Source organism: Sminthopsis crassicaudata, chromosome 2, assembly GCF_048593235.1.
Source record: "Sminthopsis crassicaudata isolate SCR6 chromosome 2, ASM4859323v1, whole genome shotgun sequence".
NCBI classification, from domain to species: domain Eukaryota; kingdom Metazoa; phylum Chordata; class Mammalia; order Dasyuromorphia; family Dasyuridae; genus Sminthopsis; species Sminthopsis crassicaudata.
Genome location: NC_133618.1, coordinates 463,015,288 through 463,033,481, shown reverse-complemented (window position 1 = coordinate 463,033,481; position 18,194 = coordinate 463,015,288). Strand labels below are relative to the sequence as shown.

Here is an 18,194-nt window from a genome sequence, read left to right as displayed (position 1 = left end):
GTGGCTTGCAAAGGAGAGCCTGAATTTAAACTTTTTCCTCATTTCAGAAAGTTCCTCTTTGCAGTTAGCTGATATCAGACTTCATTTCTCCTTTAGGCCAGTGGTGCAGCTGTACTGGATGATAATCTGCTAGTGCTTATTTTTTTTTGTGCTGAATGAGTAGTTAAGTTTAAAGCAGCTACTTTATTTCTAAGTTATAACCCTGCCAGGAATCCTTGGACTCGAGTTACTTTTATTTTATTATTATCATTTTTATTGATAGCTTCTGTTTTTATATCACCTTTATTTCTGAACTATCTCATCCCCCTCTCCTGTTCATCTAGTTATTTCTTATAACACAGAATAAAACAAGAAAAAGGGAAGGAAAGCATTTCAGCAAAATTGATAAGCAGTGTTTCATACTCCCTCCTTCTGGGAGGTAAATTTTCTTATCTCTTCTTCCTATGGCCACGCTCAGTCATAATTGTTATATAGTCTTTAGATTTTCTTGTCCTTGCTATTCTTCCCATTCAAGTGGTTTGTAATTATCATAAATGATGTAGCCAATACAATATACAGTAATTCCTGGTTCTGTTTAGCTCATTTTTCATGGGTTCATATCTGGGTTACCTCTAAGTTAATAAAATCCAAAGAGAAAAGAAAAGCCAGATCTTTCTGCTATAATTATAACTTCAAAGTATTATATTTTCAAAACCAGAAAGATCTTAGATTTAATCTATTTTCAATTCTGTCATTTTAATAGAAGGGAAAAAAAAAAACAAACCTAAATACTTATTGACTGATTAACTGGCCAAGAAAGAGGATGTACTTTCTAAAAGAACTTAAGATGCCAGAGAGCTATGAACCTGCTTTTATTTTTGTTTTTGTATTCTTAGGTCCTGGCATTTAGTGCTTAATAAATGCACATTAAATTGAATTGTCCAAGGTTTTACAGATATAAAATGGATATCATGATCGCTTTTATTTGCCTGTCTTTCAGGTTTGTAGTAAGGAAAGTGCTTTGTCAATCTTAAAGCACTTTAGAAATGCTTGTGATGTTCATTATGACCATTCTCATCAAAAGTTAAAAATAAAACCAGGCAATCTAACCTCAGGGACCAGGGAGTGGTACTGACTGTAAATGTTATAGGTGCTTGTAGAAGAGACAGTAGACTATGGATTGGGAGATATTTTATTCCTACTTGGGTTTTGAAGGATAGAAAGAATTCATACAGGCACAGAGGAGGAAGAACATAATGAATGAAAAGAAGAGTGACATTTTCAGAAAATTATGAGAACACCAAGCATAGATGGAACAGAGTGGAGTCATAGAAGATCAGCTGGAAAGTGAATTGGGGGGCAGCTAGGTGGCACAGTGGATAGAGCAACTGAATTCAGTTCAAATCTGGTCTCAGACACTTAACACTTCCTAGCTGTGTGACCCTGGGCAAGTCACTTAACCCCAGCCTCAGGAAAAAAAAAAAAGAAAGTGAATTGGAACCATTATGCCTTTGTGTTACACAAAAAGTTAGGGAACTACCAGAGGCTATTGAGTAGAGCTTATTACTTGTTCTGGCATTGGGCCTAAACTAAATTATATACTATCAAGTGTTCTTTTTCTCCCATAAAATAACTTATATTTCCCTTATAAAATAAATAATGTTAGTATTATTAGACCCATTTTATAGATAAGAAAACAGATACAGAAAGGTAAATAGCTTGCTTTTTGTGACAGCCAGTGTGTATCAGTCACTACTCAAACCTTTTATTTTTGAGTCTAAGGCCATCAAATCATTTTTTCCCAACAATAAATTTAGTGTCACTTCTTGTTTTGATATAAAATAATTGGTATTCCTGAAAAAAAAAATGTATCTTAAACCTTTCTATGCTCTCTGATATACACAATTTCAGTTAATAGGAACTTACAAATTAGTAGAGGAAACAAAACATAAAATATACATGAAACTGCCTGAACAAACAAAGACTTGGAAGTAGAATGGATTCATAACTATATTTCAATACTGAAGGAATCTGGAGAAAAGAGAAAAAGGAGACAGGATCAAGAAGAACTGTTTCCCTCTTTTTGCTTTAGCATCATCTCTCTGTTTATTTTGGGGAAATGACTTTCCCTCTGGGTCTCAGTTTCCATGTTTATAAAATGAATATTCCTTTCCAGTTCTAATGTTGTGGACTGTGTTCCAACAATTTTGGTTCTAAGGTGCTTTGAGTTCTGAAATTCTATGATTCTCTGGTGCTAGAAATTTTCTAATGCCATATATGCTAGATCCTAAAGGTTTCCCTGTGAAATTTGATCAACTGTGGCAGTAATGAGGTCCTGGGTAACTAGGTAAAGCTGATGGAGAAGAACTAAAGTACGGATAAGATTACTTCCTGAGGCATGCAGGGAAAGGCAGTAATGGGGATTAGTTCAACCTTATAGTCCCACTCTTTGTGAAGGTCATGGGTAGCCCCATTTCACTGTGTACAATCAGAAATCCAAGTTATGGCAAACCCTTTGAGGTTAAATTTCCCTTAGAAACCTATGTCATTTTTGCTGAACCTCTTTTGGGATTAGCCTGCCATAGCTATTGGGGTGTCTTTTTCCTCATCCCTCCTCTGTCCCTCATGATGTCTTTCTTTTCCCCTCACCACGCCTCATTATATGATGTCTTAAACTCTCCTTCTTATAGCTATCAATTTAACCTGACAGTCAATGGTATATTTCCACCTCATGGAGTTATTTTCTTTCTTCTGGTTCAATGTAAGTTCCATTAGAAAACTTGGCTCTTCCATTTTTAATTGTTAAAACCCCTTCCTTGCTAACTATATGCTCTCCCAAATCATTTTCATATTTACCATTCCTGGCATCTATTATATCTCCTCATTTTATCTCCTAAATATACCAATTTTTTTTCAAATTCTTCATATGACCAAACCCCAACATTTGGTGCCTACATCAATCTCATCACTTGGTGATGAACCTTAAACTCATCAGTGGGATCAATGTCAAACAGATTCCAAGCTTAGAATTTCTTCCATCACAAACAAGAGTAGAGACATGCTGAATAAGTTCTAAGAAGGATGATGGTCTGTGGTAATCAAAACTTCAGATTATTCCCCTGACAGATATTTGGGCAACTCCAATCATTTCCCAAGGCTAGAGTTTGGATACTGTTTTTGGTTCCTACTTGGGATCTTCCTCCTATTGGGGCATGGAGAACATGCTTTACAAGAAGGTTCAGAAAGACTGTCCAGTGGCTACAGGTAGAAGTCCAAGATAATAGATAAATAATTCTTAAGCTTCTGCTTTGTGCCCAACACTTTGCTAAATAGTGGGGAATAGAAAAAGAGTCCTGTCTTCAAGGAGCTCACAATCCACTAGAGGAAAGGCAACTGGGCGGTACAATATAGATAAGACACTGGCCCTGATTAGACAGTCAAGAGGACCTTACTTCAAATTAAGCCTCACTTACTAGCTGTATAACCCTTGGCAGATTACTTAACTGGATAAATAAGAAATAATTAAAGGAAACGAAGCACTAGAATCAAGGAAGATTGGGAAAAGTTTCCTATAGAAGACTGAATTTTAGTTGGATATTACAGGTGCTTTACCTTCATAAAGGAGGCTAGAGATTACCCTCTGACTGAATCATTGGATTTACGACTAGAAGAGGACTCAGAATAGTTTAGTTCAGTTCCTTCATGACCACTTGGGGCTTGGTCTGAGACCTCTTGAAAGTGAATTAGATTTTTTTAAAAACTAGTTAAAAGAGGCCAGTCTTTGCCTCAATTGCAACCTAGCCTTAATCACTGCATGGTTATGGCCTCAGTCAAAGAGAAACCTGTTAAAAACTTTAGCTTAAAGCCTACTACACCCAGGGCCATCTCCAAATTGTCCTGATCTATATCTAGCTCTAGAGGAGAAAGTGAGGCAGGTGACTTGTACAGTCCTCCCTCCCTTAAATCTAATTCACTTGTATTTCAAGGCATCACTTCCCTGAGGTCATGGCCCTCTGAGACTAAAGGACAAATAACAATATGTGTGTGTCTGTACATACACACACACACACACACACACACACACACACACACACACACACACACATATATATAAATTTCCATACCTAGAGATAAGAGTCTCTAGAGATAAGGAAGTTCTCAGCACCAGAAAATTTAGCCTAGGATTTCAGAGAGGCTAGAAAATCATATAAGAACACTGCCTTTTCTAACAGGCATTTCTCCTGTGTCTTTTTGTCTCTTATTCCAGAATATGAACTAAGGTGGAATATAGAAGAAAGGGAAGATGAACCATACCTGTGGAAGAGAATTGGGGGTTGAGGGAGTGTGACCCCAGTATTATTTTACTCAACATTTCTTTTAGTCGGGACAAGTAACCAGATCTTTGGGAAGCTTCATTTTTTTTTTCTAATCTGTAAAAATGAAGTTATTATCAAGTGATAATATGTATGATTTCTTATAATTATAATGTAGAAAGTAGGAAAACAATAACTGTCATCATTATGGATGGGAATTGGGCCAGCTATTTCTTTGTTGTAGGGAGTTCACAGTGAGGAACTTCTAGCATTGCAAATCAACTCTTTCTCACTTGTAATCTTAGACTAGGATTTTTTTAAACCCCTTTTTGTAGCATGGACCTCCTTTTGAAATCTGGCAAAGTATGCTTCAAGATTATACAATGGTCAGTTCTGATCAACATGTCTCTTCTCAACAATGAGATGATTCAGGCCAGTTCCAATGATCTTGTGATGATAAGAGCCATCTATACCCAGAGATAAGACTGTGGGAACTGAGTATGGATCATAACATAGCATTTCCACTTTTTTTGTTGTTATTTGCTTGAATTTTATTTTTTAATTTTTTCCTTTTTGATCTTTTTTTTTGTGTAGCAAGATAAATGTATAAATATGTATGCCTATATTGGATTTACATATATTTTTACCATGTTTAACATATATTGGATTATTTGCCATCTGGGGAAGGGGTGGGGGTAATGGGGAGGAAATTAGGGGTCAATGTTGAAAAATTATCCTTGCATATGTTTTGAAAATAAAAAGTTTCATACAAAAAAGTACTCTGAACAACAACAACAACAAAAAAGTATGCTTCAATCTGTATTTAGATATCATTTCTTTCCCTGGGGATGAATAGCATTTTTTATCCTAAGTTCTTCAAAGCTATCTTGAATCATTGTATTGCTGAGAGTATTTATGCAGGGTTTTATATCCCTTTGGGCATAGTTCCAGATTGTTCTACAGAATAGTTGGATCAGTTGGCAATGCAGTGATAACTCATTTTTCCCATATCCCTCCACCATTTGTCATTTTCCTTATCTATCCTATGAGTCAATCTAGTAATAAGGAGGTAATAAATCAGAATTGTTTTAATTTATCTAATCAATAGTGATTTAAAACATTTTTTCATATGGCTATAGATTACTTCATTTGAAAACTATTTATATCTTTTAATCATTTACCATTTGGGGAATGACTTTTTTTTTTTTTTTTTTTTTTTTTTTTTTTTTACAAATTTGACTCAGTTCTCTATATATTTGAGAAATGGGGCCCCTTTATTAGAGAAACTTCCTTCAAATTTTTTTTTCACAATTAAAATTGTTAACTGTATTTCCCTCCATGTCATTTTCATCTCTCTTTATAATATTCTCTCTCCTTTCATCCTGTCCCTCCTCAAAAGTGAGTTGTTTCTGACTATTACCTCCCCTAATCTGCCCTCCTTTGTATCACCAACCCATCTTCCCTTCCCTTATTGATGAGGTATAGAATTGGGGTACCTAAATGAAATTAGGGTTTAATTGAGGTCAAGTGGCAGGTTGGGGGTACAGGGAGTCAAATAGAGCTCCCCTGCAACCCCTTTGGATTCGGCGCAAGGATACAAAGTTAAATGAGGTCTAGTAGCTGTGCAAGAGTCCCCTGTAAAAGAATTTATAGATCTGAAAACCTAGATTGATAAAGGACGTTTATTATGGGGTTTAGAAGTAAAGTTAAAGTCTAGTTAGTAAAAGGTGAAAGTAGAGATAAGAAGGCACCAAAAACAGTGTTCTAATGGGCAGAGATCCAGGCGTAAGGCTGCCATGTTTGGGACCTCTGCAAAGAGAGGGCTCCGGTCTGGCTCTTTTATAATAAGGGGCTTTGGTTACAAGCTGAAGGGGGCTCATGGGTGGAGTCCCAGGTTATAGCTGGGTTTTAGCCTGGGCTAGAATTTGAATTGAATTCAATGAGTTTTGGGACTGAGCCAACCTCACCCAGGTAACAAACATGAAACTGTTTGTGCTTGGGGTGGAGTCCCCTCCCTGAGGCAAAGTCAAAGGAGGTTTTCTCCTTTAAGGATTTTTTAGAGTTTTGGGGTTTCCTCGTCATTATCACCTTCCACTCCTACTTTGAAGTAGGATAAGATAAATTTCTGTACCCAGTTGAGTGTATATATTAGTCAGTTGCATTTTTCATCATGAGCCCTTTGAAATTGTCTTGCATAATTGCATTGCTGAGAATAGTTGAGTCATTCACAGTTGCTCATCATATATTACTGTTCCTGTGTACACTGTTCTCCTGGTTCTAATTTTCACTTTACATCACTTCATGTAAGACTTCCCAAGGTTTTTCTGAAAGCATATAGCTTATAATTTCTTACAGCACAATAGTTTTACATCACAATCATTTGTCATGGCTTGTTCAACCATTCCCCAGTTAGTGGGCCTTCCCTCAATTTCCAGTTCTCCAATTTTTTTGCCACCACGAACAGAAGTATCATTCACACACACACACACACACACACACACACACACACACACACACATATATGTAGCTATAAATAGGTCCTACCAGTCCCATCCTTTTAAAATTTCTTTGGGATACAGACCTAGTAGTGATATTGAGTCAAAAAATATGCACAAAATTGACATGTTTAAGTGAAATTCATTGAAGAATATGGATTATTGCAGAGATAAATTAAAGCCATCTGAATTAAGATAAAAAATGAGTGTTCAGAGGGGATTACTGCCTTGGTCCTTTGAATATTTCCAAATGAAGGGCAAGATTCTTTTGGCTTATAGAGTTTCTTCTGATCCTATGCCAGTCTCCTCCGTGGTAATAGTACACATATTTATGTGAGGATCAATACAATTTTTTTTTATTTTTTAATTTTTTTTGGCTAAGGCAATTGGGGTTAAGTGATTTGCCCAGGGTCACACAACTAGAAAGTGTTAAGTGTCTGAGGTCAAATTTGAACTCAGATCCTCCTGACTTCAGGGCTGGTGCTCTATCCTCTGTGCCACTTAGCTGCCTCAAGATCAATACAATTTGAATCTAGATTGTACTTGCTTTTATAGTGGAAAAAGTTCTACTACTGACTGGATTTCTTTACAAGGAGGGCCTTGTTCTTCAAGGGTTCTTGAAACTTTATGAATGCTAATTGACTAAGTTGTGCATGCCTGAAATAGTAACCAGTATTTTCTAAGTGCTAATTTTCCAGAATGCCCTAATATATTTCAGGAGTATATTTTCCATACTTGTGATTGGTCTCTGACTCTCATAACTCAGTTGTTGGTACCTAACATGCGGAGAAATCTGGCATTGCCAATAATTAATCCAAGAATGATATGCAGGTTCATAGCTTTGGAAATTGGTGGTTTTAATTGAGGATGGGCAGTCTACTCTTTATGAATATTAATAAATAGCCATTTTTGAGAATGACTTTGACCTGAGCTACTGTTGTCTTTGTGGTGATGATGAGAAAGGGCAGCAAGCTTTCCATAAAACTTAGAAGAAAAGAAAAAAGAAAACACTTATTGAACTTTGGCCAAGAAAATTTATAAGGCTCCTGGAAAGTAGCTGTTCCTCAAAGGCAATGATGAATTCAGCATGGAAACAAAAAAGAATTATAATTAAGCGTACTTAATAGGAAAAGTCTCTCAAAAAAGGAGAGGTGCAATTATAGTGACAATAAAAAATAAGTAATAATAAAAATAACCTTAATAATCAAAGAGGCTTGATCTATTAGTCTTCCTACTATACCTCAAACTGTGGAAGTTCATCAAAATAGTTAAAGTAAGACACTGGCTAATGAAAAATAAGACCATCCTGGACAGGTCCTTATTACCTCTTGCCTGAACTATTGAAATTGTTCCTAATTTATTTTTCTGCTTCATGCTTCCCCTTTCTCTAATTCATCCTCCATATGCATGTCAAAAGAATCCTGCTCAGTAATATCTGGTGGCTCCCTGTTACTTGTAGGCTGTAATATAAATTCCTCCACCTGGCGCCCCTCAATTTGACTCCAGTATGTGTTTCCAGACTGATTTCATCTTAGGATCTTTCTTACATTCCATATTTGAGTCAAAGAGACTTAATACAGGCAATCAATATTCCATTTATTATCTCTATTAGAATGAATTCATTTATTAATTTTTTATTCATCAAGGATTTGTTTAGTTTTTGTTTTTGTCAGCAGGGATTTGTTAAGCACTTAGGCTATCTCATTAGAATCCAGAGGCAACATCAAAATGAAAAATAGCCTCTAATCCCATGGAATTTGAATTTCATTGGAATGATTTTTTTTTTTTTTCTCTGAGGCTGGGGCTAAGTAACTTGCCCAGGGTCACACAGCTAGGAAGTGTTAAGTGTCTCTGAGACCAGATTTGAACTTGGGTCCTCCTGAATTCAAGGCTAGTGCTCTATCTACTGTGCCACCTAGCTGCCTCCCATTGGAATGATTTTAATGGGATATCAGAGCTTACATTAGAACATAAAATGTTAGAATTGAAGAAATAATCAGTGTTAATCATGTTAAAAGAGATTCAAGGAAAAATGGTTGTTACAGTAGGACCCTTCTCTACCCCACTAAAATGTATTCAAAATAATACTCTTCCATTTTTAGATTAGACAATATGAAGTCCACTTCTTTTTTTTTTCTTTTTCTGTGAATCAGATGGTGAAGGGCATTGTTAACAATAACAACAAACAAACAAACAAACTTTAAATGTTGAAGACTTGTTTCCTCAACTGGAATCACAGGATTTCCTCTGCTAACTTAATGGAGATGATCATTCCAGATTATACCTCTAAGGAACCAAAATCTGGATGCTTCCAGAATCATTCTTATATCTTTTTCAGTGAGGATTATGGGGAATTTTAGAACTCCAGGCTTAATTAAATAATTTAATATAAGAGGTGTAAGAGGACCATTAGAACAGAGAATGATACACTATGGAGCATAGAATATCAAAGCCAGAAGGGACATGAGAGATTATCCAACTTGTCCAACTCTATGATAATAACATGTCCAAGAGCATGGAATTAGTTAGTGAACCAAGTCTAGAACCCAGATTTCATTTCTCCCAGCCCAATGTTTCTTGCCTTACAATAGGGCAAAAATAAATTTTCACCAATAAAAAAGACAGAAAGAAAAAAAAAAAAAAACCCAACACAGTACTACTTAAAGTTTCCAAACACTGAATGAAATGAAATGAAAAGCCTGAGATAATCATAATCATTCCATATTTTTCTGCCTGCTGTTGGCTATTTCACCTGTCTGAAGTTATCTTATCATATTGGGAGTTACGATACATAGGCACAGTCTGTGGCCATAAAAAAAAAAAAATAGATAAAGCATATATTTGTTTGTACTTATATCCTCAGCACTTTAGCACAATAATAATTGTTTAATAAGGTCTTTTCCTCTTTTTTCCTTTCTCCCTCCTTCTTTCCTTTTCTCCTTTCTTCTTTCCTTCAGCTACCTTTTCTTTCCTTTTTTTCTCCTTTCCCATACTTGTCTCCAGTGCTAAACCAGAGACATCAGATTTATCTAAACTAGATGGTATATTGTAACTTTAGTATATATCTATCTTTCTTGTAACTGGTACTCATTTCTAATGGTAACAGAAATTGCTAGCATTTATATAAGCCTTAAAAGTTATTTGATTCTTATAGAAATCTGTGCGAGCAGCATTATCATTATCCCTTCTTGTATAGAAGGGGAAATTTAGTCTGACAGGTAAAACAGTTTGCCTAGGGTTATACAGCCAATAAATACCTGAGATAGGATTGAAACTTATCCCTTCCTGATGCTGATCTAGAGTTCTAAAACACTCCACTAAGAGCTACCCCGAATAATTCAAACATACCAGGTTAGTTTTTTTGAAGGAGTACTTTATATCTATTTTCCCTCTGGTCAAAACCTTCAATGACTCTGCTGCCTACAATATTTGTTGTGTGGCATTCAAAGACTGCCAGTTTTCTTAATTTAATCCAGTATTCTGTCTTCTTTATAATACTGCCTTATGAAATCCAAGCACTTTGAAGACTTTAATAGTAATCACTCACATTTCTACAAAAATTATTTTCCTTATATACATCTTACAAGGTAGTAATGACCACATTATTCTTGTATCACAGAGGAAGAAGTCACAGTATAGTGACTTTCCCAGATAGTATTGGAAATGATTCTAAGACTCCTTCCAAAACATGGGGTTGTCTCTCCTTTGGAAAAGAAATGCCAGGGGCAGCTAGATGGCATAGTAGATACAGTACCAGTCCCAGAGCCCAAGGGTCCTGAATTCAAATGTGACCTCAGATACTTAACACTTATTAGTTGTGTGAGCCTAGATAAGTCCCTTAACCCCAATTGCCTCTCAAAAACAAAAACAACAACAAAAAGAAATGTTACTTAGCAATCATGATAAAATAAAACCAAAAGAGCAGAACCAGAGCAAGAGGTCAGTTTCCTGATTTTTCTTAAGTAGGAGACAAAAATCATAGGGTCATCAGATATAGTTTTGAAAGGACCTTGCAACCTAGAATGTTCTCATAGAGTTAGAAAAGATTTAAACACTAGAGATGTACCATACTAGAGATAGTTGGAAGGAAACTTAGAGATCATCTATCTAGTCAAGCATCTCAACAATGCATAATAGTTTTCATAGGATTCAGAGGTAGAAGAAACCTTGGAGATCATAGTCCAACACTTTTATTTTAGAAAAGGAACTGAGGCCCAAAAGAGTGAAAGTGGTTTGTTTAAGGATATACAAAATACCACTTGATATCATTCTGACCTCAGATGCTTTTTGGTGTTTTTTTGTTTTGTTTTGTTTTTAGGTAATTGGACTAAAGTAACTTTTTGTGATTCTTTTTTTAAGGTAATTGGGGTTGTCACAGCTAGTAAGTATCTAACTTTTGATTTGAATTTAGGTTCTCCAGACTCCAGAGTTGGTATTCTAACTACTATGCAACCTAGTTGTCCTTCACCTCCAAACTTGGTTTTTAATGGGCCTTCAAGTCTGCCAGGATTTTCTGTTATCAATCTTACCCTTTCTGGGGAACTCTGAACTTCCCTGGTTCCCGAATTAGAAGACTTGGATTAAAATTTAGCTGTACTACTTAACTAACAGTAAGATCTTGGAATAATCCCTTAATCATTTGGTTTTCATCCATAAAATTAAACTCTTTGAGGGCAAGGACTAATTTACATCTTTATTAGTATAAACACGTGGCATATATAGTGGAATTACTTGGAATTGGAATAAAGGCAAATAGTTAAATGTATTAACTAACATAATGAGTTTCATGCCTTTTGCATCTAAAAATATTTTAGTCTGGGTATACAGATTTTTATGCCTGATTTGACCTCAAATTCACAAGAATCTGACTTGTATTTATAAATCTTAATCATGAAACCACATCTTGTGCATAAAGCATGAGCTACACCTTTGACAAATACTCCATCTTTCCAAGTCTAGCTTTGATTATAACAGTCCATGACTTTTCAATAGGATTAAATTAGGCAAGCTTCCAGATCAGTGAAACAAACATTTCTATCTCTTTGATGGAGATAACCTTCATTTTTCATGATGTATGTCATGCAGGTTATTTTGCAGTTTTTCCACTTCCATTTGGAATTTTCTGCAATCCCCCAACAGTTCTATTTCTGAATACATGCATGTATTTATCAGAGTTCACCATTTCTTCAAAGGGACAAGAGTTACAAGTACACTGGAAGTAAAAGAAATCCCCTAAATTTTTTTTTTTGGTGAATGGTTTGCAGTCTGATGATTTTAATAGGTTCACCTGAATTTCTGATAACAGTTTTAACTGATTAGCCTTGAATGAAAAAGTGAGTTTCATCAGGAAAAATTACTTCTTTTCCCCCTCCCCCCAAATTTTAGGTACTCCAATCTTGTCTTGTCAAAGACATGTGAATTTGTTTGTTTTTTGGCGTAAGGGTTAGCAGGTTTTTTTTTCCCCCCTTTAAAGTTGTCATCTTACTGCTTTTACAATTTAAAGAACACTCCATACTGAAGAGGATTCAATAGCAATTCTTGCAGCTGTCAAGTCCCTCTGACAGGGTTGATTTATTTTTTGAGGATTATGTAGTTTTCAGAAATAGTTTGTCAGTTCTTGGCATTGTTTTTCATTTTCAACTCCACTTTTCATGGCATGTTGGTGAGATTGATTCTCTGAACTGATAGGTGCTGTGATATCTCTTTGAATCAATGAAATGTGTTCTTTATGAGCTCTTTTTTGTTGTTCAGTCATTTTTCAGTCACATCCAACTCTTCATGACATCATTTGGGTTTTCTTAGCAAAGATTCTGGAGTAGTTTGCCATTTCCTTATACAGCTCATTTTACAAATGAGGAAACTGAGGCAAACAGTGTTAAGTGACTTGCGCAGGGTCACCTCCCTAATAAGTGTCTGAAGCTGGTTTTGAACTCAGGTCTTCCTCATTTCAAGCTCATGTCTCTATTCATTGTAATGCCTAACTCTTTTTCCTAAGAGTAACATCCATTCTTAAAAATCACAGAATTTAGAACATAACAAAACAGTCCAACGAAACATATATAGAATGGAATCCAGCACTCATATTCACACAGATCTAACCAAAAAATGGGAAAATCTGCTTCATCTGGTTTCATCTAATCAACTCAGACATTGTGTCTAGTATCATTAAAATCCAAATGCAAGAACTTTGCATCTTCACTGGAATGGGGGAAATCCCAGGTGAGAGAATTTCTTCTCCAAATACTCTTTATCCCCTTTTCTGAAATTTATAATTTTAAAGTTTACTAGAGTGTTGAAAAGTTAAGTTACATTTCTTGAGAGGGAAGGAGTTGGAAGGAGAGAGTAGTGAGTGGGAATGCTACCAATATGTGATAGAGATGACACTTTTTTGGTTGGGCACTGCCCATTGATGTTCACAAAATGAAACTATCCCAACTATTGTAAATTCCAAGAAATTTGCTTGTCATGAAATATGTCTAATAAATGCTTTAAAATAGTTTGACTAGTTGACCACAAAGGCCCTTTCCTACATAAGTAGATTGTAGCTGAACTCCAGAAAATTCTCTCTCTTTGAGGAAGATTAGAAAATGAAAGAAATTCAGTCCCAGGCTAACAATGGGAAGAACTTGTTATATTACACTAGGGGGAAGTGGGGAAATGGGGAATTTGTAAGGGAACTTGGTGTTGACTTTGCAGGCGGATACTAATTCAAGATAACAGTTAAATTAATTGCATTCCAGTTAAAGCTAAAAGCAGGAAGATAAAGTTACCCAATACCCAGTAAGAGAAAGAAACACACTTATGGCACTTTTATGTCTAAGAAATGGGTGTGTGTGGGTTGTGGGTGTGTTTTAATTAATTTGATTATCTTAGTAGCTCTTAGATAGATAGCACAAATATTAATAGTCATAGTTCTTTCCTAGAATATTAGAACATTTGAAGTCCTAAGGTCCTCTGTGTTCTGCCATTTAGGCATTTGAGGCAGCCTGGTGGTGCAATGGATAATGTTGCCGGGTTAAGCATCAAAATGATGTGGATGATGTAGACACTAGATGATGGTAGTATGCACCAGAAGCTAGAGTTTGGACATGTAAAGAATTCACAATGGCTGTTCTCTTTGACAAAAGATAGATTTATTTAGGGAAAAGGTTACAGACAAAATGAAGGGATACAATAGACACCAGGAATGGTAAATATGAAATACACTTGGGAGAGCATATGAAAGACAAGTACTTCAGTGAAACTCACAATTATCCAGTAGAAAGGGAGCACCCCATGAGTTTGGAGCATGTCCTTAGTTGTCAGGCTAAAAACTAAAAGGATCTCAGCACTCTAAAAGAGTTGGTCTATATAAGGAGAAGTGAGGTCGAAAAGCGTAAGGAAAGGATAAAGGGAAAGATACCATGAGGCACATTATTGTGGTAGATTGACACAAGGAAGGCAGCAGCCATGGGAGGTCCATAAATAGATTTTAATAAGGAAAATTTAACCTCAAGGACACAGGGATTTCTAACAGGGCACCAGACAAGGTGAGACTGTTGGAGGCTTCTACAAAGGGTGGGTCTTCGGGTTTGAAATAGTTTAGATTTCAGCCTAGACAACTCCCCTGAGGGTGGGACAGTGGAGCTAAACTGATCTCTTATCTGTTCCTTCTCCCTGCTTGTCTCCAGAATCAGTTCTTTAGTTTCTCTCTATCCAAAACCCCATTCAAGACCTTGTCAATGTAGTAGGTCTGGAGTCTGGAGGATCCAAGTTCAAATTTAGCCTCAGTTTACCAGCCGTGTGATTCTAGGCAAGTATTTTTTTTTTTTTTTTTTTTTTTTTTTGAGGCTGGGGTCACACAGCTAGGAAATGTTAAGTGTCTGAGACCAGATTTGAACTCGGGTTCCCCTGAATTCAAGGCTGGTGCTCTATCCACTGTGCCACCTAGCTGCCACCTATAGGCAAGTATCTTAACCGCTGTTTGCCTCAGTTTCCTCAACCGTAAAATGTAAAGCATCAATGCTTTAACTCGGAGGTTTGTGGTAAGAATCAAATAAGATGTTTTAAAGTGTTTAGCATAGTTCCTGGCCCATAATAAGTGCTTTATTCCCTTCCCATCATATATCCTGAGATGGTTTCTAGTTCATAGAACTTTCTATGTTCTGAAGCTTGAAAAACAACAAAAAAGATACATTAATACCTTTGAACCTTAAAATATTGGAATTCTTTTGAATTAGAAAAGACCTTTTAATGTCCCCTTCGGATGTAGGTTTTCTTTGACTACATATCATCAAATCTGCAAATCCTCCAGTAATCTCCAGTGGAGAGCTGATTGTAAACTGCATACCTATAGACAATGGAGGAAACCCACAAGCAGTTCCAGTAAATGCTTTCAATATGCATACCCTCTAGCTATTCAGCTATTTCCTTTACATTTTATAGACTCCCCCCACCCCCCACCAAAAAAAAAAAAAAAAAAAAGAGGTCAGGAACTAAAAGAAATCCTGCTAAAGAGGCAGTACTTCCTTTTGGCACTCAGACACTCCCCTTAGCAGAACTCACTAGGAAATCAATCCTCATCCACTAGTACACACGTTTGAGGGGATCCCATAGAAAGAACAAGAAGGAAGATTTTAGGGTTTAGTGTTGGTAGGGATATTGAAAGATCATTTAGGTTAATTGTGAGCAAATTGAGATCACAGAGAGAAGTGGCTTACACAAAGTAACCCAGCTAGTAATATGGAATTCATATCTCAGTTTCCCACACAAAATGGACTTATTTCTCCATCACACATTACCCATGACAGTCTCATGCTTCACTCCTTTCAGATAATGTTTAAGCAAGAGAAAAGAAATAAAGAAAATGAAGAGAAGCCAGACAACCAGCAGGGAGGAGGGAAAGAATTATGATTACAAGAGAGAGTGTCTGTGTTTGACAAATGTGGAAAGAGAGAACACTTTATTCTGGTTGATATGCCCCCACTTGGCTCCGAAGTCATTCCTTTATAATAGAGGGGCCCGGAGTTTGGAAGAAGGTGGGAGGGAAATGGACAATCTAGCAAAACTTGACTCACACCAACTCTGACAATAGATAACACATCATGAGCTGCTTTATTAACAAGAACAACATGTGACAGACCTGTTGACTCCTGCTTCTTTGCTGTCTTCTGTCCTTGTCTTCTCCAGGACTTCTCTAGAATCTGGAAGCACATTCCTCCACAAAGTCCCATTTGAATTTGCCTCCCCCCTCCCCCCAGCCAACCTCAGTTATTCCAGTAAAGTTCATAGAATGTTAGAGCTGGAAGCTATTTTGAAGATCCTTTAGTCCCAAACCCCACCCCCTACCTCCAACCTTAACCTCCATTGTATAGATGAGGAAATTGAGGTCTAGAAAAAAGAGAAGGCCACCTTTTGTGGTGAAAGGGGGTACTGGATTCTGTGAGTCTGGGTTTGAAGCTTGCCTCCTTTTCTTGAATGACTGGTCTCTGGATCCTAATTTTCTGAGCTGTAATATAAAGGCATGGAACTAGAAGCTCTCTGAAATCTCCTCTAGCCTTGAGTACCCAGGATTCCATATCAAATGGCAAAACCAAGACCCAAATCCAATTTTTTTTTTTCCTGATGTCTACTTCCAGGTTTTTCCTGCCAATTGGGGAAGGATGGGATACTTTATTTTAGATCATAAGACTATGATTTGAAAGGGAATTTAGGGGTCATCCACAACAGCCTCTTAATTTTCTGAAGGAAACTGAGAGGACAAAACTGACCTAATAAAGCAATGATCAGGAAAGATTTGAACCCAGGAAATCAAATATGTCTCTTCTGCTAAGTAAGCTGCCTATCACACCACTGGAAGAAGTTCAAAGACTACTTTGATCTTAATGCTCAAGAACATCTTTTTAAAAATGCATTTAAAATGTTTATTTCTCCTTTTGAAAGAGAAATGAAACCATAAAGAAAGCAGAGTAAGCACCACAACCCCTGGCAAGTTAGTTCCCTCCTTGCTCTTTAGTCTACATTGCTACAGAGTTCTGTGCCTTGGGGAGGTGTGTAAATTCTAATGCTAAATTGTATGACCCTAGGCAAATCCCTTAGTCTCTCTGAGCCTCAGTTTCTTCATCTATCAAATGGGAATAATAATGTTTACGCTAACCTGTTTTACAGACTTTCTTGTTGGGGAAAGCGTTTTTATAAACCTTAGTGTGCTATATGACAGGCTGTTAGGGCTATGACTTCATTTTAGCCTGTCTGGTCATTTCTGTGACTTTGTAGGCGGGTTCCCCCACCACAGTCAGAGGCCCCGGGGCAGACAAAGCACGTGAGCCCCTGTGGGGGGTGTGGGAGGAGGGGCTTTCCGTTGGAGTCTCGGCTCACGCTTCCTTTCTGTTTCTGTACCTGAATTAGCACCCTCATTTCCTTTTCAAGCTAAAAAGTCCCAGGCCCAGGCTCACATATCTCCTCTGGGAAGGTTATTCTGCTGTGCTGGCTGGACCACACAGATGTGGCCCATCCCTGGCATCTCTTGCTTGCACATGGAAAAGAAAACAAGCTTGCTTTGGGGCTGTACCTCTGACAGATTTTCTCCAAGAGTCTGGACAAATTTTGGACTTAATGGGTAGTCTGGACAAGGATAGCAAGGCAGCCTCATTGTCTTCTCTCTGCTGCTTGGACTTATTCCAGTCTGGAGGAGGACTTGAAGAAAGACTAGGATAGGTGAGTTTGGGAGGCACTGGGCTAGCAGGGAGGCTCCTGGCTCTCTGTGTCTCAGGTTCTCACTGTTCTTGTTTCAAGATCAAATGAACTATTCCTTCTCTCTTTCCTTCCCCATCCATATTTTCTTTTAAACTCATCTTTATTTAGTCCTTTGACCTCACTGAGAGTTAGGATGAGAGATGAGCTCTACTTTACTCGAGCCCTTTTATGTTTTGGCTGGGGAAGAAGGAGGAGTGATTTCACCTAGAAGAAGCCATAAATTGTTAGACCTGAGAGGGATCTTAGAACATGGAATGTTGGAGCTGGGAGGTTCCTTTAGAACATAGAGTGTTGGAATGGGAAGGGGACCTTAAAACATAGAATTTGAGAGTTAGGAGGACTCTTGGAACATGGAATGTTGGAGCTGGGAGAACCTTTAGAACTTAAAATTCACAAGTAGGAAGAGGCCTTAGAACAGAGAATGTTGAAGCTGGGAGGGTAATTGTAGAACACATTGCAGAAAGAGATCTTAGATCTGGAAGAGCCCTGGATATTGACTAAGCAAACTCATTTGTAGGGAACCTGTAGCCCAGAAAGGAAAAGCATTTGCTGCAAACCCTTTTGTTAACCGGTTGCATTCTCCTCCCTTCTTCTCTGTATAGATAATGAATGACATTTTAGTTGCTGGACCTGCTTAGTGATTTGAATGTTTAAGAAAATAAACAGGATGAAA

The 18,194-nt window shown here is 37.1% G+C and overlaps 1 protein-coding gene across 3 annotated transcripts in view; it reads left to right on the top strand.

Moving 5' to 3' along the window:
• The window catches only part of GGTA1 (glycoprotein alpha-galactosyltransferase 1 (inactive)), a 121,178-nt gene that overhangs the window by 34,039 nt on the left and 68,945 nt on the right, over window positions 1–18,194 (top strand). Inside the window, exon 1 of one of the 3 annotated variants that reach the window (XM_074292961.1) lies at window positions 17,187–17,482. The exons of the other annotated variants lie outside the window; for them this stretch is intronic. The gene's annotated coding sequence lies outside the window, so the exon portion shown is untranslated. Of the gene's footprint in view, window positions 1–17,186; window positions 17,483–18,194 lie in introns of those variants that run through there. 3 annotated transcript variants of the gene reach the window in all.